Raw genomic sequence first — 12,899 nt, forward strand, 5'->3', positions numbered from 1 at the left:
TTAATGATACAAGTGTAAGAAAATATTTTATTTTTGAAAAAAGGGTTAGTGAACTCTGCTTTCTATGCATATAATATTTACTTTACTAATTGCACGAGGAAGTTTGCTTTCCACACATATAGTGTATACTTCACAATGCACACTTCAGTCAGTTAAAATAGAGGGAGTTTCAAACTCTGATTTTCACACATAATGTATTCTTCATTAAATGCACACTTCAGTTAGTTAATATAGAAGGAGATTCAACCTCTGGTTTTTCGACTACTGTACATTCTTGGCGTGATGGTCACTCTACAAAAATAAGTGTTCATAGGGAGTGAGGGGTAAGGATCGGAGTTCAAGTCTTCAGAAGAGAATTTCACACACATAGCACTTAGATTAGGTTAAAATAGAATTTCTATCTTGTATAAAAAATAAAAATATAAAAAACTATGGTTTTTCAAATAACTGAGAGTAGACTATAATACTGAGCTTTCTGTTTGTTCCTTATTTACCTCAATAAAATATTTGTGGAAGAAAAAAAATGTGATGTACATTTGTAATGTGCCAGTATAAGGAAGATCATTATGAAAACTTTGTACTTTAACAGCTACATCTTTTAGAAAAGTATTAATCATTTCTTTGTTATATCTTAAAATGACATGTCACAATGATAGTACCATGTAATTGTTTATATATACTTACTCATATCCATTAAACTCCTCCCGCATTACAATTGGAAATATTAAAAGTCAATAATCCAATAGGGAAACTTATATTTTATGTAATTTAGTTGAATACTCTATTGATTTTTTTTTTTTTTTTTTTTTTTTGAGAAAGGAATACTCTATTGATTTAATTCAATTAATTAATCAAAATACATTTGGGGACTTTTTTTTTTTTTTTTTTTTTTGAGAATCTACATTTGGAGATTTAAAATAGAGCGTTGGTAGAAGTTAGGCCTAATGTAACATGACTCGAATATGTGGGGAGAAAAAAAAAATGATGAGGCAAAGACTTTCTTGCAAACCAAGAAAACAAAAAAAAACAAAAAAAATAAATGCAGTGGTTGTAGTCAAACACGACCATATATAAGAATACTTTTTTTTTTTTTTTATGGGTAATTAAGGATACTTCGTTTAGTTTGGATAGACTGTTAGGATTGACTGGCAGAAATGAATCTCAATCAATCACACCATCAAAAGTCGCTTTTCTTGATTTAAAAGTTCAGTCAATATCAACCCGTAGTAGGTACTTTATTATTATTATTATTATTAGAGTGATAAACAAGAAAGCTTTTGAGAAAGTTGAAGAACTTTCGTAGGTCTGCCCTCCAAACAAAAAGTGTCTGATGATTAATTTTACTAATTTATTTTAGTATTTATTTTAGTTTTGTTATTATTTATAGGTTTTATTATATTTTTTTATACTATTTATGAGTTCTATTATGCTATTTCAATTTTTACCTTTATGTACAATACTTTCACTAAAAAATTTTCATTCTCAGCAAAATAAACGAATTTCAACCAGACCCAAAGTAGATAGAATTTTGATTGTGAAAGTAAAATCCTCTCAATTCATGATAGTATCACTTTCTCTATTTTTGATGAATCGGTTAGACACGAGAGTGTCACCTTGGGAGACCGAAAATTAGCAGCTATGAATAAATAACATTAATAGTTGTACCAGAAAAATGAGAAATTATTAGAACCTACGAGAGGACTACTAACTTGGTCCTACCAAGTCCTACCAACCAATAGACACATGACCTCTGTTAAAAAAAAATGAGTTAGCTTCCACTAACTACAAAAACCTAACTTTGGGTTAAAATGCAAACTAAACTCATCGGCAAAATTACAAATTTCAATCAAACTCATTATCTTATCTGCGATCTGCCTCTTTCTTTTTCTCCCCAACTCTATTTCGATATTTGCATCAAAACCAATTCTTGAAATCCCCACAACCAAATATAACTATTACAATCTTGATTCAAATTTTCGAACATCAATCTTTGCTATTTCTTCGATATTGTTAATTTAAAAAACAGAAAATGAAAATCAATCAAAGTTAGTGGTATGTACAAAATCGTATCCTTATCTTTGGTGTATGCCTTTAGAATGAACACAAAGCAAGTATTTGAATTAGTTAGAGTAATTCAAGTATTTGAATTAATTAGAGTAATTCAGACCTCCTTGATAATTTTGGGATAATGATTCTGATGTTTTATTCATATTCCCTTATACAAATGACAAAAACGTTTCCCATGAAAACAAATAAATAATGACAACAACTTTCAAATCAAGGAACCCAGCAACATGCAACAGGAACACTCAAATGCAAAATCTCCTCTCCCAAGTTCCAACAAGTTTGCTGCTGACTTGCTCTAAAAATAAAGCCATGATGAAAAAAATAAATAAATAAAAAATTTCGCTCTACACCTTCATCTCGTCATCACAATCAATGTTGAGATTGAAGTGGGCATGGGTTCCATCTCAGCAAAGGACCCAAAACTCCAAATCTGTCTCTCCCCACCACTGAAATCCTCAGGTCCCCACCGAATCTGATACCAAAATTGGCCGCCCTAGAGCTTGTGGCGTCTCAGCTCTGAGAGCCTCTTTTGACTATGTCACTACGTTACACTCCACGAGCTAGACTTCTAGGGATTTTAATTTTCAACTGAGAAGAGAGTGGAGATACCGCTTATTTTGCTGAAAACTGAAAATACTGTAGTAAAATAAATTTTAAATATGTGAATAATGCCATGAGACTCATTTTTAATTAAAATTTTGTTGAAAAAAGAAGTTTGTGGGTCCCGTAAACAGTGCACCAACAAGTTTACTGCTGACTTGCTCTTAAAATAAAACCATGATGAAAAAAAAAAAAAATCACTCTACACCTTCATCTCATCATCACAATCAATGTTGAGATTGAAGTGGGCTTGGGTTCCATCTCAACAAAGAACCCAAAACTCCAAATCTGTTTCTCCCCATCACCGAAATCCTCAGGTCCCCATCAAATCTGATACCAAAACCGACCACCCTAGAGCTTGTGGCGTCTCAACTCTGAGAGCCTCTTTTGACTATCCCAAAAGCAATGCATACACTTCAAATCTTCAACCCACATTCTTGTAATCTTTAAAAGCAATACCTATCAGATCTAGTTTATAAACTATCTCAATAAACCCACTTGCAAGATATGCAGATGGTGTCCAACACTAATACAAACACCAAAAAAAAAAAAAAAAAAACACACGCACAAGACAAAAGCTACAACCGTGGCCTTAATCAACAATTAATATATCTCATATATTAATAACGGCACATGGGTTCAAAGTTTATAGAACAAAAGCATTATGCAGAAAAAATAAACACATTAGAGAGAGAGAGAGAGAGAGGAGAGAGAGAGAGAGAGAGAGAGAGAGAGAGAGAGCAATAACAGGTTTGAGATTTTGAGTTTAAGAATTAGACATGAAACTACAAGATAGCAGAGTGAATAGTATGACTGAAATTTAAAAAAAAAAAAAAGATATTTATAAGAAGGTTTAGAGATTTAGGGTTTAAAGATCTAGAGTTTGTAAAGTTTCAATTTCCAATTATATCCCTTGTAAATTTTTGTAATTACTCACTTTTCTTTTTAAATTTAAAATATATGTTGGATATAAAAAGTATTTAACAAATCTAAAATAAAATAAATTTTTATTTGTTATACAAATTAAACAGGTTGTGTTAAATGGGTCATTTTGGGTTGACACAAATAAATTGGCTTGTCAAACATGTCTATTACGGGTTACACGGGTTGACTCACTTATGACACGTTTCTTATTGTGTCACTTTTGGTTCGACCCGTTGTTGAGGACCATTTTTCGGTCCATGTGGCATTACTTCATTGGCAACCCATGTCACGTCAACATATTATTGATTTTTTGGGTAAATCTATTTAAAACCCAAAATAAGCTCATATCTCATTCAACTACATGGATTGGGCTCACATGGCCTGCGAGATTCTTACTTCAAGAGGCGGATTCATGTCCACATTTTCTCTTCATCAATTGGGATCATAACTCCACGACATCATCAACATCAACATATGAATCGGGCTTAAGCAATGAATCAAAACTCATGGCCCATATTACCTCTCTTACACTCATGGCAAGCGGCTTCTTCAAAAAGAGTCCATATTTACACAAAATGACAACAAAACCCAAGGTACGTCATCTCATCTTCGGCTTATGATCTAAGCTCATAAGTCTCTTTGGGGAAACTTTGGGAGTTGTGGTTTGGAAGGTTAAGAGGTATATTCAGTAAAGCTCCAGCGATTTAAAGTTGATAAAAGAAACATGTTGCTTGGCGTGTTTTCTCCAACTCCTTGAACTCTGACGAATCCGTGTGTAGCGGGTAACATATGGTAAGCATCTATTATCACGTAGCACTTAAAATAATAGAATTCCCTATTACTATTTTTCTAAAACTTAATATTTATCATGTGACAAATACTCAATATCTCTAACCATCTAACTGCTGGGTAACTGTTCATTCAATCCCCAGCTGTTACTATACAAATTTAGAAATTTCATTATATTATTCTACATAAATCTCATTACTTCTTTCAGCTAAAATCCAACTCAAATACATGGCCTAATCTGATTAGCTATCTTTTATTTCCAACTATATGCAAAATATTCATGATATCTTTTATAGCCAGCTGCTGTCTGCCACAATCAGACCATATATTTATTTGTCAGCTGCCAGAGCAGAGCATTAAATACTCTTCTTGCTCACCAAGATTATGTCACAACCCAATGAGACTTTGACCAAATCTCTAAAGCTTCCTTAGCCTTCAACCAATCATTCTATTACTTGTTAGAAATGTGCTGTAATGGAACCTTGCATCAAAAATACAAACACCCAAAAAAAGGAAACATTTCCAGCTGAACCCTAGCAGTGTATTCAGCACTTGACACCTGGCTGGAAGTGATATCATCAGCCATTTAATGCTGAAATCCCAGCAACCAGCTGCTATACTCAAAATAGCAAGATACCCTTCAAAGAGATCTTACCATTTTCAGCCAAATCCATCCAATAAATGCTGAATGTCCTTTCCAGCACTCTGAAATCACTTATTTGACCTCATTGGCTTCTGCCCAAAGCAAACAGTTGTCTTATGACAACTGTGACAAGTGTCTCATGATAGCTATCACAGCTTTTCATGACAACTGGGACAGCATTTTCAAAATAGCTGTGACAGCTGATCCAGCAGTCTAAGCATTACTGATTTTTTTACATTTGGCTAAAACCAAAACTAACTATTGAAATTACATTTTTCTTGCTAAAATACCTTCCTTTTCTATTGCTCTTTCCCCCGCATCTCTTACTCGAAATAGCATGAATATCTTAAAGCTAAACATACCATTTTTGACCAAATCTTAAGATGGATTCTCTAAAGATTCATTTGCTAGTTGGGACAGATTTTGGCTGAGATTATTTGCTAAAATACCCCTCTAAACTCAACTAAATGGAACCCTTCATCGACACCTCAAGGGGGACACCAATGGAGAAGAACAACTCTTTCTTAAGCTTCCCTATTATTTCTCCCTTGAATGATCTTCTTAAGCTCTTAATGAAGTTCTCTTAATAAAGTTCTAAGTTTCTGAGTTTTTTAGTTTCCAGATTAGGAACTAAACTCTTCAGTCCTTAGCTCATAAATGCCTTCATAAACCTTCATAAATGCTTTCATATACTCAACATGTAAATTTAAAGATATGGAAGCAAAGTCACTTATCTTTGTATGGTTTGTAGCCCAGCTGTACAGCTTCTGTGAGTTAATAATATCCCAATAGAGTAACCCTAGAGGTAGAGAGGCAATTTGCCATGATAACTTCAAGATTGAGGGGGAAAAATGGGTGCAACTGGAGGAAGAGAGAGTATGTTAAGCTGTATGTAGGGGCTGGTTAAGCTTACCCCTCTTATCATGCACTTAAATGAGTTTTCCCCTTAACAATGCTCTTTTAGTTGTTGTGAAGTTATGAATAGTGTTGTCTTCCATGAGAAGTGCTTTTGCATGGAGTATTTGTGCCTTCAAAGAGAAGGGCTTTATGTAAGAAGTAGTTGTACTTTCTAAGAGAAGGGCTTCTATAAAAAGTAGTTGTGTCTTCTAAGAGAAGGGCTTTTGTATGAGTGTTTGATATCTCTTGAGAAGTGTGAAAATGGTAAAAGATATAGATATGTTGTAAGATGTAGTATTTGTAACATGTGTGATGTATGGAAGTATGAGAAATATGGAGGTAAAAGACAGTAAAAATATGTGATTATAACTGCTGGAGAAGTTGTAGAGGTTGCTTTCCCATTTCATTCATGCTAATTGGCTGTTATTTACCATTTCATTCATAAACATATTTTTTATGCATTATTTTAAATTACAAAAACTTGAATTTAAACAATTAATTAATGACATGACTATTGATATTTGATTACCTTGAAATTTTGTAAACATAGATAATATACGAAAATAATATAATCGATCGGTGGATTTGTCAAAATTAATATCCTATTAAAAAATATTGAGTAGTGTAACATTACTTAGAACTAGCATGTAACTCTATGCAAACGCATGAATACATTTAAATTAAACAAAATTTTTATTATAAAAATATAAATAATTAGTCAAATTAATTTTTTAAAGCATGTAACATATGCATTCATGCATACATATAGATACATTTAAAATTAAACACAATTTTTGTCATAAAATATAGATAATTAGTCAAATTATTTTCTTAAAGTAAACGTAATTAGTCACATATTAAAATTCTTACCTAAATTTAATACTATTTATGATAATTTTTTTTTCCTAATTTTTAATAAGATAGAACGTGCGATGATTTTTGTTATGTGGTGATTTTTATTTTATTTATCTTTTGAGAAACATGTGGTGACTTTTATTGAGTATATGTGATTGTTTTGTTTTTTTTTTTTTTTTAATTATAAATTTTATAGTTTATTAATATTAGATTCTTAGTATTTTGCACTCATTAACTCATTTGATAAAAAGATTAAAAAATTTAAGTAGACACAAGACACAAGCTTAAGTAGATAATTATGGTGTATTTCCCACATAAATTTAGACATATGGCGCAAAATTGAATTATAATTTCAAATTCTAACACATGCATTCATGCATACATATAGATACATTTAAAATTAAACACAATTCTTATCATAAAATATAAATAATTAGTCAAATTATTCTTTTAAAGTAAACGTAATTATTCACATATTAAAATTCTTACCTAAATTTAATACTACTTATGATCATTTTTTTTCCTAATTTTTAATAAGATAGAATGTGTGGTGATTTTTGTTATGTGGTGATTTTTATTTTATTTATCTTTTAAGAAACATCTGGTGATTTTTATTGAGTATATGTGATTTTTTAAAAAATTTTATAGTTCATTAATATTATATTCTTAGTATTTTGCACTTATTAACTCATTTGACAAAAAGATTAAAAAATTTAAGTAGACGCATGACACAAACTTAAGTGGATAATTATAGTGTAGTTCCCACATAAATCTAGACACATGGCACAAAATTGGATTATAATTTCAAATTCTAATTCAAATCTTCACCAAGCTTTACCTATTAATATACCTATAGATGATTTATAAATTTGAATTTTTTTTTAGTTATATGATTATGTTTTTCATAGTTTATTATATTGGATTCCTCTTTTTTATACTAAATTAACTAATTTGGCACAAAAATTTAAAAATTTAGATTAGATGGGATACGTGGTACAAAATTAAACTTTAATTGAAATTCAATCTTTACACTAAATTAATTCACTTGGCACAAAATTCTAAAATTTAGATTAGATGAGACACATGACGCAAAATTATACTCTAATTGAATTCCAATTAGAAATTTAATTGGATTTTATCTCTACTTTACCTATTATTATATATATATAGATTACATCAAGTGTAACTTAAACCCGACCAAATATATATATACATATATACATCACTCAATAACTTATTATTTAATTCATATTTCGAAAATCCAATTATTCAATTACATGTTCTATATGTTCTTAACGTACATATCAAATTTTATGCTAATTATATGTAATTTACCATTTGATGCATAAACTAATCTTTTGTGCATTATTTCAAATTAAAAAAACTTGAATTTATACAATTGATTGATGACATAGTTATTGATCTTTGATCACCCTGAAATTTTGCAAACATAGAGAATATATAAAAATAATGTCATCTAACAATGAATTTGTCAAAATTTGCATCAAATTGAAAACTATTGGTTGGTGTAACATTGCTTAAAGTTACACCATGTGTAACTTTAAGCAATGTCATGTTCCGTTAGATGAGCTTGCAGCCGATGGGGCTAAGTAACTTTAAGCAATGTCATGCTTGGTTAGATGAGGTTGCAGCCGATAGGGCTAAGTTTCATCTCTCTCAATGATCGGATGATAGGCATGTGGTGCGTGTAAGAGCATCTACAGCAGTGGAGCTAAAAATTTAGCTTTTTAGCTCCACCAAAAGTTACTTTATCTATTTTACCTACACATATGCTGCATCAGTGGATCTATTTTAGCTTTCAACACAATAAAATAATATAAATATCATAATAAAATAATATAACTACTACAATAAAATAATATATCCCACTAAAAAAAAACATATACAGAATCGGCCACAACCACCTTTACCATCAGCCACACCCATAGCCATAACCACACCCACACCTACAGCCACAACCACCACTAACACCACTACCACTAGTACACAGCAGGTAAAAAAAAAAAAAAAACCCAAATCTCCAATTTTTTTCCTCAACCCAGACCAAACAAAATAAAAAATCACTAAAAACCCACCCGATCGGAAAGCAAGCACTCCGATCTACGGCGTGGGTTTGGTGAAGCAGCACTGATGCCGGCGTGGGTCTGGTGAAGCAACACTGATGCCGGCGTGGGTCTAGTGAAGCAGCATTGATCCGCGAGCAAGCACTCCGAGCAAGCACTGAGGCGATCTGAGAGAGATGGGCGGCTGGGACGGCGTCGGTCTGAGGCGATCAGCGGCTGGGACAACTGGTGGGTCTGAAGCGATCGGTGGCTGGGATGACAGTGGGTTGAGCTTCGACTGGGACAGCGTTGATCTGAGAGCTTGAGCTTGAGAGATGGTGAGTTTCAGGTGAGATGGTGAGAGTGAGCTTAAGAGTTTCAGAGAGGTGAGAGCTTGAGAGATGAGAGCTTAAGAGAAATTTCTCAGATGGGAGCTTGAGAGTGAGAGAGAGAACGGTGAGATGAGAATAAAAGAATGAAAAAAATAAACAAACCAGTATTATTTTAATCCGGAGGGGTTAATAAATTTTTTTTTTTTTTTTAGATGTCTGCTACAGTGCACATCTATCTATAGATAGATGTGCACTGTAGCAGTTCAGCTAAAAATTTTAGCTATGCCTCCATTGCTGTGTGGCCCTTTTTGGTATTTTGGTGGAGCTAAAATAGCATTATAGCTATTTAGCTTCACTGCTACAAATTAACGGATTTCAACATAATTTATAGCTTTGATTTCTTTACTCTTTTTTTTTATGTCTTTTTGAATTCCACTTATTTCACTATTAAACTACTCTATTTTTATTGTCCAATTAATGAATTTGGGGATTTTAAGAGTTTTATGGTCATTTCTAAACTGACGTTTAGATAGATGGATTTGTCTTTTCATTTCTTAATCAATCTTCCACGATATATAAGAATCACAGAAATGTTCTTCCCCCTCTCTATAATGCATCTTCCTATGAAAAGTAAAAACCCTGCAGCTATACTCTGAAATGCACGTGTCTTGCAAGATCTCTCTCTCTCTCTCTCCCTTTTTTTATAAATTTTTTATTATCTTTATAGAGAGTTGTATTTGGAAATATAAATCAAAATGTACTAATACTGTATTTGCAACACCATAAATTTATGCTAGATTTTATGTCAAAATAATAATTAGTCTTTGTTAAATAAATGCTAGCCAATTTTTTTTTTTTTTTAATATCTTGTAAGATTAAAGTTTTTCTTTGGGTTATGATTTTTTTTGTTCATTGCCTTCAACTTTCAATTAACACTTATAAAATCTGCCACTTTATTATCTTATTAAAAAAAATCATTCAAAATTACAAACGGCTCAAAAAACCAAAAGAAAAAGAAGGCCTCTGACTCTCAAGCATGAAGTGGTGCTCCAAACATGACATAAACAAAATATGCATTAGAGCATTAGCATCAGTATGTGTAAAATCTTGCAAAATATAAAAAGTTGCTCATTTTACACATTTTGAGTAAAAAAACACCCATATTAGTGGGTGTAAAATTGTGCATTTATGCACAATTGCTATACTAACCGTGCATATATGCACGATTACTGTAGCTCTTCTATTTATTATTTTATATTTTTTTCTCTCTCCTCTTTCTTGCCTTGTCAGACTCTCTCTCACCTACTCTTCAATGCCAAGAAGAAGAAGAAGAAGCCAACCGTCACAAAAACCCAGCACCGCTAACCACCACCACTGCAACCCAGTACTGACAACCACCACCACAACAACACGGACACACCACAAAATCATTCATCAAAGCCATATACAAATTCATATAAATAATCAAACCGAATTTGAAAAAAGAAGGAGAAGATAAAGAAAGAAAGAAGAAGATGCTGAAGAAGAGGAGAGAAAAACCCAAATTGAAATTTTGCTTTCTCTACCCAAAATCACTGCCCTTAATCAAACCCAAACCAAAGTCATCATCTCTAATAAAAGTATAAAACCCACATTGTAAAAGAAGAAGAGGAAAGAACAAGATTCTCAAAAAAAAGAAAAGGAGAAGAAAGAGAGGCGGAGATAGAGATAAGGACAAGAAGAAAAAGAAGGGAGTGTATTTAGACTCTAGAGAAAAAAGAAGTGTTAGAGCATCCACAGCAGTGGATCTAAATTTTTAGCTTTTTAGCTACACAAAAAGTCATTTTATCTATTTTACCTTCTCACACCCTACAGCAGTGGAGCTATTTTATATTTTAACACAATAAAATAATGTAAACACTACAATAAAAATAATATTTCATTCAACCACCACCAAACCCATAAAAATCACTGAACAACCACCAACTCACAACCAATCCATGGCAAAACCCACCATCGATCTACCACCAGCCACGATCCACCACCACAAACCCACAAAATCCATGTTCTTCACCAATCAGCACACTGCCGCCAATTACCAATCCAAACTGTCAAAAGCCAACTACAAACTCATCCACACCCGAACCCACCACAAAATCTAGCAACCCACGACCATGATCCACCCAAAGAGGGGAGGCACGACGGCGATCTACCCAGCGGCATAGTGGCAATCCATCCAGTGGCACAACGCGATCCATCGCGGCATTACGGTGACCCATCAACGACTAGACGGCGATCCATCCAGCGGCACGATGGTGATCCTCGGTGTGATGGCGATCCATCCAGCGGTGGCACGATGGTGATCCTTGGTGTGACGGCGACCCATTAGCGGCAAGACGGCAATGATTTACTCAGAGAGGCACGAGAGAGAGAAGCTGGAGAAGCTTAATGAAGATCGATGATGGAGATCGGCGAAGCAGAGAGTAGATGAAGGAGAGAAAAAAAAATGAGAAGGAAAGAGGAAGAAAGAAGAGAAGCCGAAGAGAGGGAGAAAAAGAAAGAAAGAGAAAATGTTTTTTTTTTTAATGGAAGAGGAGAGAGAAATTTAATAAAATGATAAATATTTTTTTAGCTCTCATGAACCGTGCACATCTATAAATAGATGTACACTGTAGCAATGGAGCTAAAAAAGATAGATTTAGCTCCACTACTGGGTGCTGATTTTAGGGGTTGAGGAGCTAAAATATAGCAATATAGCACTACTGCTGTGAGTGCTCTTAGGTGGGGGTAGGTGGGAAATAATAGAAAAGGTGAGGAAATATATTATTTTAATAAAAAACTGTGTATAATAGATAAAATGATGCGGATATTTTGTAAAAGTAATAATGTAAAATAGAAAAAGTAAGTTTTTTTTGTGTAAAATAGATGAAATCTTTTAGACATACTAATACGGTTGCTCTTAAGACACATTTTAATAATACAAATAGACTCCTTGCGGCCATACTATGCACAAGCTCAAATATATATATATATTTTTTTTGTTAATGTAAATTTTTTTCATCAATACCAATTGAGGTTATGAAGCCAGAAATGTGATAAGACCTAAAACCGGAAAATGAAAACACCCTCACAAAATAATGCCTTCAACTCTATGTCAATATTTATTTTCGGCGATTGGCAAACTCATAAATCTCACCAAAGAAACATGTAAACTACAAATTGAAAGAATGGAAAATTTTGAATTAAATTCAAAATAAATTAAATAAAAAACTTAAAATTTTAGTACTCAATTAGGCTCGATTTGACTCATTTAAAGCTGTGCTAAACGATAATCACAAAACCACTGGGATTTCATCTAAGCTTTTAGTTTACCCTGTTTTATTATTGTATTCAAAACTCAATTTAGTGAGTGAGGACTACAAATGGGCCTTTTCTTGATTATTCAAAGTGCAATTATCACCACTAGTAAACCAAAAATGTCCCTTTATGAATTTGGTTGGCAGAAAGTCATAAATTTTTATGGAATATTAGTATATTCTTCAAGTTTAAAACACATAAAAATATCACAAATTTTTTGAAAACTAACCAGGTTAATTCTACATCTCATTATTTGAACTAAAGTTAATGTGAGATGGTTAAACATTATTGTACTTGGCTTACCTCTAGTATTTTTTTAACTGGATATGTCATTTTGTTTTAAATATACTATGGCAACTAGTAGTAGATTTTAATCTCCACATTTTGTTTAAT

This window comes from Quercus lobata, chromosome 5, assembly GCF_001633185.2.
Source record: "Quercus lobata isolate SW786 chromosome 5, ValleyOak3.0 Primary Assembly, whole genome shotgun sequence".
NCBI classification, from domain to species: domain Eukaryota; kingdom Viridiplantae; phylum Streptophyta; class Magnoliopsida; order Fagales; family Fagaceae; genus Quercus; species Quercus lobata.